The sequence below is a fragment of the Xiphophorus couchianus genome, chromosome 8, assembly GCF_001444195.1.
Source record: "Xiphophorus couchianus chromosome 8, X_couchianus-1.0, whole genome shotgun sequence".
Lineage (NCBI taxonomy): Eukaryota > Metazoa > Chordata > Actinopteri > Cyprinodontiformes > Poeciliidae > Xiphophorus > Xiphophorus couchianus.
The window spans coordinates 28,869,981-28,878,288 of NC_040235.1; positions in this window are offsets into that span (position 1 = coordinate 28,869,981).

Below are 8,308 nucleotides of genomic sequence, written 5' to 3' on the forward strand. Positions count from 1 at the left end.
GTGGCTCGTACAAGTCATTGTCTTCCAGTTAACGTCGAGTTCAAGCCTTCTACAAAATATTGAAGATTCCTTGTGCCAGATATTGAACCTGATGTGTTCAGGGTGTGTATCAATAAGGAGAAATACTGCAGCATGTATAGATTCTAACTATAACAGAAGTACTTGTTAGGACTTTGTTTAAATGAGAATCAGATTTTAAAGTGTCCTGTGGAATTCAAGTTTCCTGTTCCTGTATGAGTCATTCTACATCCAGAATGTAATGAATAACCAGTTCGCCCTCCCTCTGCACCCTCTCAAAAAAGCAATGTCTAGGTACAACAATAATATACATGACATTTAAAGCTGTCATGTATAAGTGTCAGCTTTATACATTGGACAGATGAGCAGTTCTCTGGATATCCATCTATAGTGATATAGAGTGATTGACTCAGAGTACGCATCACATCTATGATAATTTCACATAATTTTGCTGTTAAATAAGTTTTAGATTGGTGTACATTAGAATTTTTAATAGTCAGTAACCTTGATTAGTTATTTGATATAGCCTACCTAGTACAAAGTCTTTATAATTTCATTGCATTTGTTTTCCAGGTTTGCACATATGTTTGCTACTTTTTGTCATTTTCATTACTCTCCTTCCTAGAAGGACCCTTTATAGAAACTATGGATGGTATTTAAGACTTTTGCACAATATTATAATTGATCACTCCAGTCAGCCACAACTACTAAACTGTACTTACTTCCAGGATAAAATGTCACCTAACTATAACAGAAATATTTGATCAATATAGCATTACTAAATGCTCCTAAAGCAGTTGCAATGTCAGAGTTGTTTACGTCAAACGGGAGGAACTATGGGAATGAGACGGGAATTGACTAAATGAACCGACGAGTAGTGACTAACAATGAGGTGCTTAAATACTGGAAGGTTGAGTGCTGGAGCAAAAGACGTGGGCTGATAAGCTAACTGCTAGCAGGTGTGAGTGGCGGGAGCAGGAGCCAGACTGAGGGAAGGAAAAGAGAAAGTGGCTTTATTATGTTCTAACATTAAGATACACCACCTTATTGCTATAATAACAAGTTGGTGATCTCATTCCTGTAGTTCCTCTTGTTTGCCTCATGTCTCCTGTCTTGTTGTGTTTTGGATTATTCTTGTTTCATTCTAGACAGAGAAGCAAAGGAGATAACACAGAGGAACAAGCAAAAATACAAGCAATAAGGAATAACTAGACCTTATGAAATGAAACCTGATGAAACAAGAGTAACAAAAAATAACTATAAGAAATAAATATAACCAGAAACACTATAAGGAGATAAACTAGGAAAACAGGAATTAAATTGATCTAACCAAAAATCAACAAGACAATGGAAATAAACAAAACTCAACCAAAGAACCCAGAGTCCTGACTATCTGATTTCCATAATGTGACTGCAAATATCTAAAGCACTTCACCACACAAACAGCTTATTAAAACTATGCAGCTTCTTAGTTGTGTTCATGGATGTGTAACAGCTGTAATTGTGTAGTGTCTCTTCAAGATACTCTAGTATCGCTAATAATGTCACAAGTATGCGCCACTGCTTCTCTGTAGAGAGAGTGGGAGAAATGTGCTATGGTTGGACACATGAACCGAGACGGACATGTTAGCTCTCTAACTTTTTTGTAACGTTACAGGTTGTTTGGACTCTGCTCATTTTCATGTCTGCTAATATAGCAGCCATTCAACCGGGCTTTGTAAGGTTGGTGAAGAGAGTGTTTATTAAAGGACAACACTGTGGAATTCCCAGTACCAGTGTGGGTGTGAGTTTTTGACCGTCCTGACAAGTCTGCCGCCTCCTCTAATCCCTTAAACACAACCCAAGCGTTACAGATGGTATCTAAGCAGTCAGGAAACCCTTTAGAGCAGTCTTAGTTTATCAGTGGACCAAGAGACACAACAAACAAACAGTCATTGAGCTAATTTGCAATTCTCTGTTAACCTGTTGGAGTATTTTGAGAAACTTGAAGGAAGAACATGCAAATGTCATTCCAAAAGAAGATTTAAACCCATGATCATCTTTTTGCAACTCAGCAGAACTGACTGCTACTGCACTCTTGAGCTCTGCTAAGATTCAGTTAACACAAACCAATAATATCTGTTCATGGAAAAACTAAAAGTGAAGGTGTATGTCTACAATGATTATGTACATAGACTACAGACAAGGGAGACAGCTGACTGAAAAAGGCTATGTATTTGGGGTTCTTATTGTTATTTCAGACTATAATAGCGGCTTGAAACCAGTGTTATATAAAGTACTGAAATCTCAGAGTCAAGTAAAAGTATAAGTACCTCTCCAAAATATGACTTTGGTAAAAGTCGAAGTCACTGACTGAAATGTTACTTGAGTTAAAGTCTTAAAGTATCTGAAACTTCTTGTACTTAAGTATGGAAATTACTGTAAAAATGGATGTACTCAAGTAATGTAATGAAAAGTACAAGTAAAAAGTAAAACAAAGCAAATGCAGTTTGAATGACATTTTTTATATTTTGGTAAACTTGTCAAATACACTTAAAATAATGTACCCAACCAAGTGCAGGCAAAATTAAAGATATACCTGCAGGCATCATTTAGTTAAGAAAATTAGGTGCTTTACCTATAGCACAAGGTTAACTTAACCTGCTTTACAACTGAACCAGCTTCTTAGTGTACCCTCCAGGACAGAAAATACAAAGTTTTTGTAAGCCTTAAGTTTTCCCTTCAAGTAAGGTCAGTGCTGAAAATGAGAAAAATAAATAGTGCAGAAAATGCAGCCAACATGAAGAAAAAGAGCTGTTACGATTACTCTACTTCACAAATCAGTGAATCAGTCAATGCTACAGTCAGTAGGTGGTGCACACAACTGGTCATTATGCAAAAGAAAAAAAGAATTGGGAGGGAAATGCAGCTTATTGGCATCTGTAAACCTGGTTTTGAACTTGCATGCCTTTCCTATATTCGTTACATTTAGTCTAAATTGCTATCGCTATGGCTTCTGTCCCCCCTTGAACAGAGGAGTCTAGGTAGCCTGCTACAGTCAACATTAAGCCTAAGCTAAATACACCACGTATGGAACTGAAACAATGCCAAACAAAGTTCATTTATGGTCAACGTTTCACAATACAGTAGTGTCTAGTGACCAAGCTATAGTTACTGAAACAGGAGGATTATAACCATTTCATAAGACGTTACCTCGATGTGTTTCTTCAAGTTGGACGGGGAGTTTTTGTAAGATAGAATTTCCACATCTTCGGGCAGGAATAACATAAACTTCATGCGCTACGACGAATCTTTAACACCCACGAAAGAGTATATTGTGTTTAAATAAGGCCATGGGCTCTCATCACCAGCTGGTGGTTCCCCTGGAGCCGTGTCCGACGTAGATGCAGTCGTTGTGGTCTCCGTCTCCTCCTCCATGTGACTGCTGCTGACTGCGAGATTTGCTTTGTGTTTAATGGGAGAAGCGAAACAGGTGTATCCTATTGGTGGTGATGTACAAGCCCAGGCAAGTAGGCTACGGACTTTGTTCGGTAGCCTGCTTGCTACTTGCTAATCAGTAGGTGGGATCAAAACACTTGCGTTTCTCTCTCTCGCTTTTTTGTAACGAGTAACTAAACCACACATTGAAAATGTATCGGAGTAAAAGTATGCAATTAAGTTCGGAAATATAGTGAAGTAAAAGTGAAAGTCATCAAAAATTTTCATACTCCAGGAAAGTATGAAGTACTCCAAAATATACTTAAGTAAAGTAGTGAAGTATTTTTACTTCGTTACTATACAACACTGCTTGAAACTGTTGTGGATCTCCGGAGGACTGGAGGAGGTTCCTGCGGCCTTCTCCACCAGGGGGCGTTCAGGAACATCGTGGTGGGCGTGGTCGACGGATTCTACCGGCACACCTGCTGCCACTTACCTTGTTGGGAGGAGTATTTCAGGAGGACATCGTCAACACTCTTGTGCCAGAGTGTTAGCTCGTAAATGATAGATCCAGTTTTATTGCTGACCTCAGACCACCTGCTCTATTCTAAAATTCTGCTCTTGTGGCCTCGCCTCAGGTTTCGTTGCCGCGGAGCTGCCGGCATTTCTGTCCGTCTGGATTCCCTGTGGCCGGAAGAATCATCGAGACCACACGACCTGATCCTCCTTGTTTCCCGAAGAGCCTGTCTCACCTGTCCGCCCTCCAACGCCGCCGTCGCCCGTCCTCTCTGCTCCAACCCCTGATCCACCGTGCTGCCTATCCCTCTCAGCTCCGCTTTATCCACCAGCAAGTAAGGCCTCGAACCGCTGAACTTCCGTTTCCCTCCCGTCACTCTGTTCTCACTTCTGTGTTCCTCTTCAGGAAGACCATTGGTCCGGTTCGCCCTCCCGAGTGTCCCATCCTGGATGTTTTTTCACATTTTGCACCGTGTTTATAATAAATCACTGATCTTACTTTGGTCTCTCTAGTGTGTTCTGCGCATGTGGGTTAATCGAGTAAACCAAAACATGACAGAAACTATCCTACATAAAGAGCTTAGTCAAAATTGTAGTTAGTCACATCATCCATCCCTTATGTTTTCTATCCATGGATAATTAGGGATTCGTTTTCAATAGCTTAAAAAGCTCAGGCAGAGCCAGTATCAGGAAAATCAATGTTTCAACAGTATATGCTTCAGGAGGTAAGCAACCACGAACCAGAGATCAGACAGATGAAAGAAAGAAAAGCATGCAATAAAGTTAGGAGATGAAGAGCTAATGCTCTGATGTCATACTGGTGCATGCTCAAGACCTCTAGAGAGGTTAGCAACCACAAGTAAACAAAAAGTCTTAAAGCAAAGCACATTGTGGTAGACCTTATTGTTAGAACATAATGAAGCCTGCATGAATACTAAAATTGTTTCATGTTGAGAGATAAATTTAAAATTTATTTTTGAATTGAAAAAATACAAGTTATAACTGAAAACATTATCTCTCCTGGTAGTTTGTATCTGAACTCAGGCAGGAGACTGATCCAAAACACTGCAGTCCACAGGAAATTGTGTCTAAGAAACGTTTGAAGCATTCAGAGGAAGATCTGAGGCAGATCCCCATGGGGGGATCTGTATTCACTACACAAGAACATGCTTAAATGGTTGGCTGCTTGCATCTTAAGGTATAAAAGATATGCCTTGAACATATTCAGACAAAAGTTTACTATGATTTAGAATGAAGTAATTTAAATTAAGCAAATGTTGTTTTGTAAGCAGAAAATGTTCTATTTTACAAAAAAGAACACAAGGACAAACCTTTTCTTCTAAAACTTTTACTGTGTATTTTCAGATTATAGCACATAAAAAAGTATAGAACTAGCTAGATCTTTGGAACAGAAAAGAAAGTCAAATGGTAATAGTGCCTACTGACCGACAGTGAAGTACTGAGAATATTTGGCCTTCTAGAAAGTGAGAGGACCATTATTAAACAGTATTTGTCAAACAATGGCTGCTCAATAATGTAGTCAACATTTTATTTTCATTCATTATTAATTTAAAACCTACTTTGTCTGACATTTGTGCATAAACATTGTCATTTTGATGTTGGGATCCTTAAATCTAAATAGTGGCAGCAACCAAGAATTTGTATGTTCTCATAACTAATATGTTGACACAACATTGGTGAGCTTCAAATGTTCACTGGACAAAAGGAGAAGTGTAAATTCTAAAGCCTCCATTATTTAAAGAGCAACAAATATTGTCTACTTGTGAAGAGCAGAGTAAAAACCCCAGCCAAAATGTATTTAAATCAAAACCTTTTTGTTTAACTGTTCAAAATCAAACAAGGGTAAACAGTGCAAGTTTGAAATGAACCTGTACAATCTTTTACATGCTCCAGATAAGCAGTGACCCTTTTGACCATTGGCTTTATCTCCTTCTGCTTTATATGCATCTACATCCATCTATCAACTAAAGCTAATTATCCTTGCAAGGTCACAGGGGGCGGGAGCATACCTCCAGCGGTCATTGGGTGAGAGCCAGGGTACAGATCGGATGGATGGCCAGTACATCAGACACCCGCAGAGCAAACTAAAATGCACAAAAAATGTTAGAAAAATGGAGCTCCCGAACAGAACCTATGTATGCAAGAGGAGAGCTTGCAAACTCTGTGGAGAAACAGCTCAGATTGGATTTACACTTCAACAGCACAAACAACTCATCTACGTTAACAGCTAATTTGATATCTTCTCACCTTTTTCACAGGCTTGATGTCATTTAATTGTGCTGTTTCTGGTCAAGCTGGACACAAAACCTAATTACAGTCAGTGATCGCATTTGACTGATAAAACAGAGCGATGTGATCTGACAACACAGTATACTTATCAACATAGAGTACAGCATATGTTCATACTTGTGAGCAAAGGCATAATTAAAAATTAAAGCAGAGATATTAGTGTTGTAGTTCTCGAGACCACTTTTTGATGGTCGGGATTTTATTTCAAGACAGGTCAGCTGCGGAAATGTCACTAAATTGCCAGCATATCGTCCAGTTTATTTGTTAACGTCTTTGTTTTCACTGGATGCAAAACATACTGATTAAAATCCAAGCAATAACGTGGCTTACTAATTTTGTGTTTCTGTTACCGCTGTCACACATCACATCCCCTGTACATTCTAGGGGAATGTTCTTTTATATTTCAGATACCCAAGAAGACAAAAGAACAATGAATTGAAATTATACTGATGGCTGGATAGGGAAGCAGTCGCATGGTTGCAAAAAACTTTTAACAGAAAACATGGAACGAGCATCACACATGACACTGTGGCAAAAACCTATTTGCAAGTTTCAGAAAACTGGAAATGTTGCAGATCAACCACAAAGTGGTCCAAGACGTGCAGCGATTACACAGAGTCCCACAAAAATAAAAACCGCTGTTCCATATAAAATGTTTATTTTTTCTATGTGTGGAAACTTATGGCCCATCCTGTAGTATCCCACTACATAAATCATAAGAAATCCGATGGCCAGCTCTGGTTGATCTTCCTGCTGATTTTCCTTCGCTGGAGATCGAGTGGGCTCACCGAGCCTTGGCCCCCGCTCCCGATCAGGGCAAAGCTCCGAGGAGCGTTCTGGTTCGGTTCTTAAGATTCTCTCAACGGGAGGCTGTGCGCAGGGCCGCTTTGAAGAAACGTGATATTCGACATGGCGACTCCCAGCTGCGCTTCTACCCCGATTTGTCCTCTGAGGTCCTGCGTAAGCGAAAAGAGTTTGATGGTGTGGGGAGAGCGCTGGCTCGGCTCAACAAGTATCATGGATTTGTTACCCAGCTCGCCTCCGTTGTCTGCATGAGGGTCGGATTCACCTTTTTGACACTCTGGAGTCAGCTGCTGTGTTTTTGGACTCTATAAAGTGAGGCATCTCTTTCGCTCTCCATTGCTGTTGTTTTTGTTCTCGATGGCGCTGTAGAGAGTCTGACTGTTCTCCGAGTCATTTCTGACCGTTTCGTTCCTCTCACACCAAGTTTTGGACTATGAAAGCGTGACTACACTAAGAACAATTTCATTTTGTATACTTAAGGTGTCTTGAACTATAGTATTGTATCTAAATATTCATTCTCTCTTCTATTAGAGAGAACGGAAACAAATATGAATGTGTTCCTGGACGTGTCCTGAAAGACTGCGCCGATCAGCTGGCTGGAGTCTTCACCAGGATCTTCAACCAGTCCCTAGCCCTGTCTACAGTCCCATCCTGCCTGAAATCTTCCACCGTAGTCCCCATACCCAAGAAACCTCACATCTCTTGCCTCAACGACTACCGGCCAGTGGCACTAACCCCTGTGGTGACGAAGTGTTTTGAAAAACTGGTCCGGGGTCACATCACAGCACTTCTCCCTCCTGGCTTTGACCACCACCAGTTCGCCTACAGAGCCAACAGATCCACAGAGGACGCTGTGATCATGCCCCTCCATGCTGCTCTGTCACATCTGGAGCAGCAGGGGAGCTATGTGCGGATGCTCTTTGTAGACTACAGCTCTGCTTTTAATATCATCCTCCCTCACAGACTGGTGGACAAATTGGGGGACCTGGGCCTCCCTTACTCCACCTGCATGTGGATTCTGAGCTTACTGACCAACCGACAGCAGAGAGTTAGGGTGGGAAAACATACATGCACTGCCCTCAGCCTTAGTATTGGCTCTCCACAGGGCTGTGTGCTGAGCCCCCTGCTCTATTGTCTGTACACATACGACTGCACCTCTGCCCACCACAGCAACACCATCATCAAGTTTGCTGATGATGGCCCCACAGTGGTGGGGCTCATCTCAGGAGGCGATGAGTCCGCC